The sequence below is a fragment of the Rosa chinensis genome, chromosome 2 (assembly GCF_002994745.2).
Source record: "Rosa chinensis cultivar Old Blush chromosome 2, RchiOBHm-V2, whole genome shotgun sequence".
NCBI lineage: Eukaryota > Viridiplantae > Streptophyta > Magnoliopsida > Rosales > Rosaceae > Rosa > Rosa chinensis.
In genome coordinates this window covers 4,260,832-4,272,514 of record NC_037089.1, presented here as the reverse complement: position 1 = coordinate 4,272,514, position 11,683 = coordinate 4,260,832, and the positions used below count along the sequence as shown (strand labels likewise).

The following is an 11,683-nucleotide window of genomic DNA, read 5'->3' as shown; positions in this document are numbered from 1 at the left end:
TTCTGCCTCGACCCCCCATGCCTGCGCACGTCATCTTCACAGAAGGGTTCTCTCAGGCATTCCATCAAACACCATATATGCATATTTCAGATTCTCAACCCTATGAAGAAATTTCAACAGAGCAGCCCATAAGATCAATTTATCAACAAAACGTTCAAATTAATCACCGGGTAATGAGGATTGAACTTGATTCTTCGTAGAAACAATGGGAGATTACTGGGTTGGATACGTAGTCTCAATATGTTCGATTCTGCCTTTTTCGCCAGCTGCAGTGCCTCTTTCTGATTCATCTTCAGCACCAGAAAGCCTTCGTCTTGCTTCCGCCTCGACGTCTGCCACTGTGGTTGGCAGGAGATTATCCACTAAAGACCACTCGCTGGCCCTTGGATCGACTTCGTCTCAGAGCGTGCATCTCGTGTTGGAAGAAGTTCTGGTGCAGCGCTTCGCCGGATCGAACGCTCGCAAATCCCTCTTGAGATAATGTTCCTTGCGAGCGTTCGCTTCACTTGATCAGTGCTCGCGAAGTGTTCCTTGCTAGAATTTGCTTCGCAGCCGCTCACTTCGCTCGCGGCCAGTCTCTGATGTCCTCGCGACCATCTCGCTTAGCGGCCATCTCTTCGCGGCCACTCGCTTGCTGGCAGTCTTTGCGGTCATCTGCTTTCGCTCGCGACCATCTCCTGCTTAGCGGTCACTTGCTCACAGCCACTCGCTCTCGCGGCCAGTCGCTTGCACCCATTTGCTCGCGGCCCCGCGCTCTTCACGGTCGCCTGCTTTCGCTAGTGGGGAATTGGCTTCGCGGCCATTCGCTGAGTCGCTCGCTTATGCGCCGTATAACTCTCTTTTTGTATTTTCTTTTCTATTTTTATTTATTTATTTATTTTTTAATTTTTTTTTTAACTAACTAAAAGAAATATGCAAACTAAAAATGAGAAGCAAATAAAGAAGCTAGCATCAATGCGTTTGGCTAACCTCTAGAAGGCCACGGGGGAGGCCATCTATGCTTCACTCCAAGCTCCGATGTGTTAAAATTTATAGCCTGAAAATCCCTCTTGTGAGAGCTTGTAGGAAAATAACAAAGATACTTCGCGTTGAAAACTTGGAAGAAATTTGGCTCGTAGAAGGAGTATTGCCCCCCAACTATCTTTGTTGGTTGACGAAGCGAGCTCTTCAATTGAAATTTTGGAGATAATGTTGTCCCAAGATCGGCTTTGTCGCCAACCATCATGTCATAGAACATGGTGTCTTCAGAATAAGCCACAAATTGGCTATTGTATTTGACCACTTGTTCAAGGGATTTGAACTGCTGTATATGATTTTTGGAACCAATAATTAAATTATAATTATCATCATATTCATCATAGATTGGCTCTATGTCAAGACTGGACTTGGGGTCACCAAATCCTTCTTTACAAATTTCAAAGCCACTGACTGGCCTTGAAACATATATGAAGATCTTCAAATTGAATTGATTAATAAAGCCACTGATTGGCTTCTCAAGACCAAAACATAATTGATAATCAAATGGCCCATGCCTTAATTGATAATTAAGGGGACCACACTCTTGACCTTCTGTATGATGAGGACGTCCAGCAACCATATAACAACTTAATTCATAATTAAGTTGATTGTGGCTTTGATTACCTTGGCCATGATGACGTCCAGTAGCATAACCATAATTAAATTGATCATACAGCTGCTTCTGGTTATTAGGGGGGTGAACCTGGACAATATCATGCCCCCCATGCATCTGATCAATAGCCACGTATTTGGCTTGATCAGTGGAGAAATCATATATTTGTTCTGAGACAATTATATTGTCAGAGGAACAATCTTGTTGACCATCTTCTCCATGCAAAGCCTCTATGTAAGGCCGTGACTCATCAATGAGGCATTTAAGTTTATTGCCACCTGTAGGCAATTCAACCTCAGAAACAACCTCTTCGCGCGAAGATTTTTGGCTTTCCAATTCGCCTTGATGTGAGCCGACTTGAGTAGTCAAGCTGGAATCTTCCTTGCGCGAGGTCGCGAACTCCGATGAGGTATGCTTGTTTCGATCCTCTATAGCGTTCAAAATTGTCTTATGACGCTCATCCTGTTCGGCAGTGATGGTTATAGCTTGCGCCTTCAAGGCGCTTTCTGTCTGTGTAACCTTCTGCCTGGTACTCTCCGCGTATAGAGTCATACGCTGCTCAAACTCGCGGCGGAGCCTTTCTGATTTTGCAGTTTCTCTGGCAAGATCCGCGTCCATCTTCTTGCGATGGTTCTCGACATTCTCCATAAGGATCGCGAGTGTCTCCTCGAAGGTCGCTCCTTCCGGGATAGGCTTCGAAACAAAAGCCTCTTCTGTTGTAATGTCGTCATAATTGGTGGCAACATTGGCCATCTTTTCACTTTAGGAATCTCCTTTGGTAAAGCTTTTCCTCTGGCATCCCAATGATGGTGAACACAAAAGAATCTAGAAAGGTCCCACTGGGCGTGCCAAAATGTTTGGCTCCAAAACCAGCTGGTATGCAAACAGTCTCTTTTGGGCGAGTGGTTGCGCAGGCGTGCCAGCACCGCGGGGTGCAGTCGTTGGGGTAGTCCCGTGACCTGACTTCTTCTTCAAGCGCTGTGGACGAGGAGAGCACCAACCTCGTCACAGGGTTCTTTTCTTGCCTTTAGGAAAAGGACTTCTTGCCTTACGCGGGTAAGGGCTTTGGTTGTGGTCTCTTTGTGTTCACCGAATCGATACTCAACGTTGAGAGGCTGAGCAGAGCACTCACTGGGAAGTTTGAGAGAAGCACGGGTTTGCTAAAGCGTGACTTTAGCTTCGCTGGGTGCGAGGGCGTTACCCTTGCTTCGCTGGAAGTAACAGTGGCGGTTGTGCTAGCAGTCGGCTCGCGAGGAGACTGGGACTGGAAGTACGGTCGCCGGGTTGATCTGGTGATGCTGACAGTCGGCTCGTGAAGAGACTAGGACTGGCGCGCGGTCACCGGGTTTCAACGAGGTTGAAGGTTTGCTCCGGGGAGGCTTTGTAATTGCTGGGATTGATTGATTCGAGAGAGGTCCTTTTCTGTATCGTCTTTAGCCTCTATATATAGGCTATTGCAGATTCACCTTCCTTAAAGGAATGAAATACTATATTTTAGGCCACAGTTATTGGCCTTGAATCAAATCAAAACTCTTAATAGTTTTGATATCTATCGTAGGTAATAAGAGATTAACTCTGTTGTAGCAATCTTCTAGGCAAGGTTAATTACCTTCTGGAGTCCTGGACGTAATCTTCTTGGCCGCGAGCTGTTTGATATGCACGTCTCTTCCCGATGATTCTGGAGCTCAGTAACACACTATCGTGAGCATGCAATCATGCATGTATAATAAGATCATGTATATATTCTTTGCAATTAAAGATGCTTGCTTCCTTCCATAAATTCCACGTCCAGAAATAATTGCATGGGACACCTTAATTGCATAGCCCAACGTCCAATCTTCCTTCCTTAATTGGCCCCCTGTAAGCAATTATATAAATATATACAATCTCACGCCAACTTGTGCAGTACTCATAAGTAGGGCTGTCAATGGGTCGTGTCGGGTTGGGTTCGTGTCGGGTCAAGGTATTTGTCGTGTCGCAAGATACAAACCCAAACCCAACCCATTTAATAATCGTGTCAAAAATTTAAACCCAAACCCAACCTATTTATTAAACGGGTTACCCGTTTCCAACCCGCTTAACCCATTTAATAAATAGGTTGTGTCGTGTTTGACAAAATGACAAATATATAGGTTGTGTTGTGTTTAACTAAAAAAATGCATAAATTGATTAAATTCACTAAAAACTCTACAAGACGAATAATATAAATAATTATATATAATTCATAAATAATTAAATCCAATAATTATAAAGCAAAATATTTCAAATTGTCTAATCCTATGATCAAATACTCTCAACATCTAAAATTTCAGGATGAAGTATAGCATAATCGGGTTATACGGGTTCACTTCGTGTTGGCGGGTTGACCCGTGGCCGACCCATTTATTAAATGGGTCATGGCGGGTTGACCCACGGCTGACCCGCTTTTTAATCGTGCGGGTTCAACCCGCTTTATTTCGTGCGGGTTTCGAGTCGTGTTATCGGGTCGTGTCGGAATTGACAGCCCTACTCATAAGCAAACTAACCATTATTAATTATCAAATATTTGATAATTAATAGTAAATCAATGAATATCCAGATTCGCCTCAGAATCGCTTGGCCTCCAAGTAGGCCTTATTTGGCCTCTAAACAATATATTCCGAACTTACCGGAAATAAATAGCTTGGGCCACCGAATATTGGCCTAGATTTCGTCGAGTCCCCCATGTCGGAAAAAATATTTATTTTGGGCTCAAACACATGGTTTCCTTTTGTTTAAAATTGTGTTTTGTGTTCGCTCTGAATTCTACTTTATTTATTTTACTTATTCTTAGGCTTCTGCAATCGCTGGGGCTGTCCTTCAGTACCTACAAAAATTTAAACAAACCTCAAACAATAGAACTAAACATGAGAACTCAAGTCTGACCCTGCAACTTCTATAACGGACATAGAAAGAACAAAATCCATAATTTGAGCCGCCAAGTATTGCTTTTAATTAGGGCTAAAAATTAGGGGGACTTTTATGGCTAATTAAAATTTCTATTTTTAATGATCAGAACCACAAAAACCCGTCAGGGCCCAGTGCACTCTTCAACATCTCCAACTCCTGCAACTTATTCTCAGCCACCAAACAACCCCCTTTCGGCTGTTTCAATTCACTGGAAAACGTAGTTCTACTTTGTCATCGCCTTCTTATTACGATCACATGCCTCATGATCTCTCCTTTGAATTACTTTATGATCTTGCTGGCGGGCGAGGAAATTACTAATTAATCTCTTGTGTTGTTGCTTGTCTCTTTCTATCCCATTGATCTGTGAAGTCGTTGTACAACGTACTTGTCCAAGAATAACTCCTTGTAATCTTGTATTGTGGATATTCATATCATGAACACGAGCAAAAGTACTAGTAGACATAGAAGTACTATAGATGGCAGGCGATTTGGGTAGCTTTTCGTAGCTACCAGCAGAAAATAGGTTCTTCAGGTTCCCAAGGGTCGTCTGAAAAAACCTCTTGGTGTTGGAAATAAAAGCGGCACAATCAATTTCATAATTATAGCACAATGCAAGCAAAAGATAAAACATGCCTTGGGTTCTATAATATGTCAATGAGCTGCTCCCAAGATGCAAACATTAATACCAAGCAAGAAACTGAACTATAGTCAACGAGATACTACCCATACCATGGAAATCAACAAGTATTAGTACTTCCTATTTAGTTTGATGAAAAGCCAACCATGGAAAACAGGAAATCATCAAAGCCAAAATGAACTCACAATATACTTAATTAGAAAGCATACCCGAGTTCCTTCACCGCAAAATTTTTAAAAAGTTGAGTATTTCCTAATAACTTCTTCGTTTTGCTGCATTAATGGGTGCCAGGAGAGTATATCTATGCACAAAAAATGGGACTCTGTTAGAACTTGGAGAAATGGAGCCTCCAAGGTAAGAATCACATATAAACACACAAGAGTAAGCATCACACGCAAGGCCATGTCTTAAGTTTGAATTTCAGTTTCTATTTATATATACTGTAGATGATGGGGAGACTCTAATTTCACCTGGACGATGGGTAAGTCATGGATAACCCCCTGGAGCAAATGTTGCAGCAAGAGCCGATATGCTGCTCGTATTAGAACAGAAGTAATTTATACCATAAGGTATTAGAACAGACTAGCAATGTAATTATATCTATCTCTTCCAAACCCTTATTCTTCTTTCTTCTGTTTCTGCTTGCTGTCTCCCTCTTTTCTACATGTAATTCACTTCTTCTGTATCTCTCATTATGTCTGCCTGTCTGATATCGTTAACTATTTAAGCAAGTAACCATTAAGTCAATTATTATCACCACAGCAAAACATGAATGATCAATTCACTCATTCATTCGAATGATGATGATGAAAATAAGTTAGCAATTTAGAATCATTCAATTAATTATCGTAGAAAAATTGCAGATCCGTATGTAGGAATAACTAATAAAATCCTATGTGTAGGAAACCAGGAATAATACAATAGACATAAAGGCCTGGGGCCTAGAATCAATCAGCTGCCGTCCTCTGACGCCCAAACCTCTGAACAAAAACGAAAAGAAAAGAAGCGCCAGCCATGAGCTTCCTGCCCGTGCCCGACGAGGATCCGATCAGGTGCAGGACCCGACCCAACCAGCAAAGCGGCTTAGGAAGGGAGATGAGAACCGGGCCGGATCGACCAAGCTGCTTGATCCTGCAGGTAAGCACCTCAACCTATTCCTCGATTTCCATTCTGCAATTTACATTCGAACGAACGAACCAATTAAGTTGATTTCTGTTGGAAATCTATTTGGAATCTGAATTTGTGAACTTGTTAAATTGATAGGGAATCACGTCGAGCGCATTGAACTGTTTGTTTTAGGGTTTCTGATGACGATTATTATCTGGGTTAATTTTTTGTCCGAGAATGTTAGCCATAGTGTTGGGAATTTTATATATATATATATATATATATATATATATATATATATATATCTATATCTATACTATTATTAAGAGGAGAGGTGTTGTTAGCCAAAACTGATTTTTTTTACCTTTAAAACCCTCAAATATTAAAATATCATGCATAACATTTTAACATCAGAGATAAAAATGTAAAAAGCAAAATAAAACAATAAAAAAAAATAATAATAACTATTTCAAACTCTCCACCCTCAGAATTATAACTCCCCACTACTCTCACACCGATGGAGTGTGTGGACATTTTCTAGTGTGTGTGTGTGCATATATATATATATATATATATATATATATTTATTTTTTTTTTCTTTTTCTTTTTCAAGTTTGTTTGTGGCAAGAAAAATTCAGTTACGAGCCCTGTGACGCGATGCTTCTTCGTAATCAACTTAATGCAAGTTGTTGACACAGATTATTGTCAATTATATATATGTTCATGTGTCATATGCATCTGTTACCTCTTATATATATATATGCGTTTGCACTTGTCATTTAAGATTGAGTTTTGCGTATCAAATAATATGGATCAAACTGTTTCCTAATTTTGTTGTGATTTTGGCCCAAGTTTATTAGGGTTCAAGGCATGACAAGATGGGGTAAAGGCACATGAATTCTGGTGTCCTAATGGGTTTTGGAATAGGAAGAGTTATTCCTATTGGTTTAGACCTGGAAAGTAAGTCCTATTGCAGTTAGGAATAGGAAACAAGTTTCCTTGTTCTAATAGATTTAGAGTTTGTAACCAGCACATGTAATCTATAAATAGGGCTTCTGGGAGGTCACATAATGTGTCCTCAGATCAGAGAAGAGATCAAAGAGAGATTTCAGTTACATACAAACACACGGGCAGGGAGAGCTAAGGGTGATAAGAGAGATCTAGCAAAAGGGTTGGGGATTAGCATAGGAATTTCAGTAAGTACTTGTAATCAAGTTGTTATTCTCTGTAGTGCTAGTGATTCTCAAGAGAGATCACACAGAGGACGTAGGGAAAGTGTTCGTGTGTTGTGATTTTCTTTAGAATCTTCCTGTGCTATTTCGCATCATCATCCTATACTATTTGCATGGTCATAGTCTATCAAGTGAAACAACGTTCTAAGTAAAAGGCGTATATTTACTGCAAAGCGGTTTTTGTCATCATCTTTATATGGTAATTAACAATGGAATTGTAGACAGGTAGCAGCAAAGAAAAACCAAAGACTGCTGGAGACAATTTCACTCAAGTCCTCCAGTGTGTTGAAAACTCTTTGATTCATGACACCGACAAAAAATCACTGGTTGCAGGAGATTCTTCCACTGGAGCTGTCAACCGAGTAGCTTCATATTGTAAGCTGTGTCGTAAGTATACTGATCACAGAACTAGACAGTGCCCCGACAAATCATATGTATGGTACAACGGACATTATAAACTCAATTATTGTGATCTTTGTAGTGACTTTGGTCACGTAGGTCAGTTGTGCCCTCTCAACAAGTTTGATATGGACTATGATGCTCCAGGAAGCGACTGGCACTACTAGAAATTTCCCCATTAGCACCTCTTTTTTTTGCCACTAAAAATCTTCAGTGTGATAAATGAATAGTTTCACACTGATATAAACAATCAGTGGTTTTTTTTTTTTTTTTTTTTTCTGTCACTGATCATCAGTTGCTAATAGATACATTACTTACAAGCAATTAATTGTTTAATCCCTATGTCACTGATAACGGTGTCAACAAGGAATAGTAAGAATACTATAAAGCCTTGTTTATGTTATTCAAACTATAAGAATGAAAAAGTAGGACTTCAGCAATTTTTCATGTGGCTATGCCATAGTCAATTCTAATTATAGCCGTCGATGAAGAGCTGATCTGACAATGAGATAAAACTTCCTTTAATATACCCCCTTCAGAGTTCAAACCTAATTCGGATCTAGATCTAGAGGTTTCTCCCCTCATCTCTCTCTCTCTCTCTCTCTCGCCAGACCTAAACAAGATCTAGTTTTTCTCCCCTCCTAATTTTCGATCTCTCCCACTCTAGTGTTTTCTTCTGGGTAACTGTTGCAACCCATCACAATTGTCATCAGTTTTCAATCTCATCAAGGAGTGACCTCCGTCGGCCTAGACGATGCCGATTCAAGTTTACGCTATTATATTTCTGTAATCTCTGACATTTCCGTAGGCGTTCGATATTGGGGATCTGATGTTCCCACAAATTTGCCGCCATGGAGAGGCGGCGGATCTACGATATCGTTAATGTCCTCTAGAGCGTTGGGGTTAGTTTTCTGTTAGGGAATTTGGGGATTGTTGATTTGGGCCCCCAAATTGAGGGTTTGTAATTGGGTGATTTGATTTACAGGTTCTTGCGCGAAAGGCAAAGAATCAGTATTCTTGGAAAGGATTTGGGGCAATCTCTAATGCTATACAGGAGCTTAACGTATTGTTTTGTCACTATTTATGAAGAATCAGATCTCATCTATTAGTTTTTCTTTTTAGCTATAAAAAAAATTGTTTGGGAAATGTGGAACTAATTTTGGTTTTGGTTTTGGTTTCTTCTCTTGGCCAAGGAAAAGATCGTCATCAGTTTCCTTTGAAATTCAAAATCTGGATTTTGATCTTTGAAAACCCTAAATTTTAAAACATTATTGCCCGCAGCAGAGTCCCACTTCGTGAACTTTCGGAGCAAGGTTTGGGTTTATTTCGGAAAAGGTGGCTACTAGACTTTTGATTGAGTTTGGGAGGAAGCTTTCAATAGGTATCTGTTGGATTTGGGTTCTTTTTCAGTTGTCGAAAATTGTGGTTTTTTGTGGTCTCAAGTATGCTTTGTTCTGTCAATCAATAGCATTCAATATGATTCAGTAATAGTTGGTAGCTTTCCTAATATATTTGATGTTTTTGTTTTTTTTTTTGGTTTTTGGTGTAGTGCTCAATTTTCTTAGATGTGGATTGCTTTGGCTTATAGTCTCAGAAAAATTGATGCTTTGCCTTTGTGGGTGGTGAGTATTCAATCAAGTTTGAATATTGATCATCAAGTCTTATTTTGGGTTGTTTCTGTGTATTGCTTCTTCTTTTTTTGCGGGTGCCAATAGTTAGCCTTTTTTGTTTCATTCTGATATGTTTTGTCTGATAACCTTGATTACTTAGCTTAATTCATTACTGCATTTTATACTTATGTAGCTAACTAATAAATATTTTGGTTCGGATTAGTTTACAAATTTATTGGATATTTCTTCTTACCTCCTCAGTTAACCTGAAGGTGGATTAGCTTTTGGTTGGCTTGGAGGAGCAGGAGACTACTTTTCTCAAACAGTTTGATCAAGTAAGTGAATAATTTTTTAATTTTAATTTTTTTTTGAATTGCAGATAAATTTAGTTGTGAGATTTACAAACAAAATTTATTAATGAACTAAACTGGTTTCTAATTTCCATTTTTAGTAGTGGGATGTAATATTTATTTTGCATATCACTTTTACAAGTATATTAAGAATGTGTGATACTGGCATGTGCGTTTAGATATACTTATATGGCATTGCTCACTTTAGCAATACTTGCCTTCACCTGATCTGCAGATTCACAAAAATATGTAAAAGTAATGCCAAAGAAAGCGCATCAGCAATTTTCCATACAGAGTATGAAAATGCTGGTAGCCAGTTCTGTACTTTCGTTTAGGCACCGGTAGAAAACCCCACACTTATACAAGTACATATATACATTTGTAGTTATTCTGCATATCAAAAACTACATGCACGCCAAACTGAATAACTATTTCTCTACTTTGTGTTTAGGCTCCAAAAAAGCTTTAGCCAAGTTCATAAGTTCAAGATTTACAGCAAGGATTTACTATAGTTAATCAGGTAAAGCACAAGTATTTCAAGATTCAAATTTTTGGAGATGACTACATACTCATTGCCTATCATCACTGTCTTTGTCTTTAATTTGCAGGAAGCTAAGGCATTATTAAGAAGATACAGATATCGTACAGGAACCATAGAAGTTGCTTTACACGTATTTGAAGGGGAATAGATATTGATGCAGTGACTCCAAAAATCAAAGTCACCCTTGCTTGAGCAGGCAAACATTGTAGGAGACGTTCTTAAGGTAATTATGGTACCCCACCTATGTATATAAATGCTGTCAACTTACTTCTGGAAGCATATTTCTTAAAGGAAAATCATTGCAAAGACAAACCCTACACATATTTTGAAAATCATTTCTTTAATGAAGGAGTTTACTTTCTGCTAATTTGTTTTAGCGATAAGAAACTAATAGGTATTAGCTTTGTATGAATATAACTGGTTTCCAAGACATTTAGTAATAATGGCACTGCTAAACCATATGGACTGAAAAATAATGTTTTGTTATACCATGATCTTAAGTTGTGTTACATTGGGACAGAAAAATTCAACATGGAATTTGTGAACTATTTCTAAAATAATCATCTGCCTTTGTTTTCTTTAAGGTACTAACTCCTACATAAAGTGGCTATTATAGTTGTTGATTGTTTGGTTTGGGGCTGGTATATCATTTTGAGTATCTTATTTTGGTATCAGTGGTGTTTTTTAATAATCATATACAAGAACTCATTATTTTCATTTGTAGATATTTTTGTTATGTGTTGTGAAGATGTTAAATTTAGGATACTGATTGAATTGAATAAATTTGCTATTTTGGCTGCTCTATATCTCAGTTTCATTCTTGTACGTATGTTGAAAGTTTTTTATTGAGTTTTTGATTTATTTGACAGAAAGCATATGAAAGTTGCTGGAGGTAGAGGTAGCAGATGCAGCTAAGGGGAGGAACATGAAGAGATATATGTTTTTTTATGTTGTAGTTTCGTTTTACTTTTATGAATTGTACAGTATATTTTAGAAATATATAGTATATTTGAAGTTTTATATGAATTGTATAGTATATTTTGAGTTATTTTTTTTTATATATACATCCAATTTTGCCACTGATGTTGGTGGCATTGAGAATACACACTGATTCAGTAATAGTGGGAAGATAAAAGGTATCTTGCAGCATTGGGTTTTGGGATGCCACTGATGTTTTATCAGTGTGGATTGCCCCAATAGCACCTGCTATTAGAGGTGGCAAACGGGCCACTAAGCACGAACACGGCAC

General features: G+C 38.8%; 1 long non-coding RNA gene across 4 annotated transcripts; it reads left to right on the top strand.

The window, feature by feature from the left end:
• The first annotated feature begins 8,510 nt into the window (after positions 1–8,510).
• On the top strand, positions 8,511–11,454 carry LOC112189941. Of its 4 annotated transcripts, none has more exons than XR_005807648.1 (8): positions 8,511–8,835; positions 8,919–8,996; positions 9,218–9,314; positions 9,483–9,555; positions 9,805–9,878; positions 10,345–10,413; positions 10,502–10,657; positions 11,304–11,454. It is a non-coding gene; the product is annotated as an uncharacterized LOC112189941 (long non-coding RNA). The 4 variants fall into 4 exon arrangements; XR_002932149.2 differs by having other exon boundaries at positions 9,215–9,314; XR_005807650.1 differs by lacking the exon at positions 9,483–9,555 and having other exon boundaries at positions 9,825–9,878; positions 10,129–10,413.
• Positions 11,455–11,683: the final 229 nt, after the last annotated feature.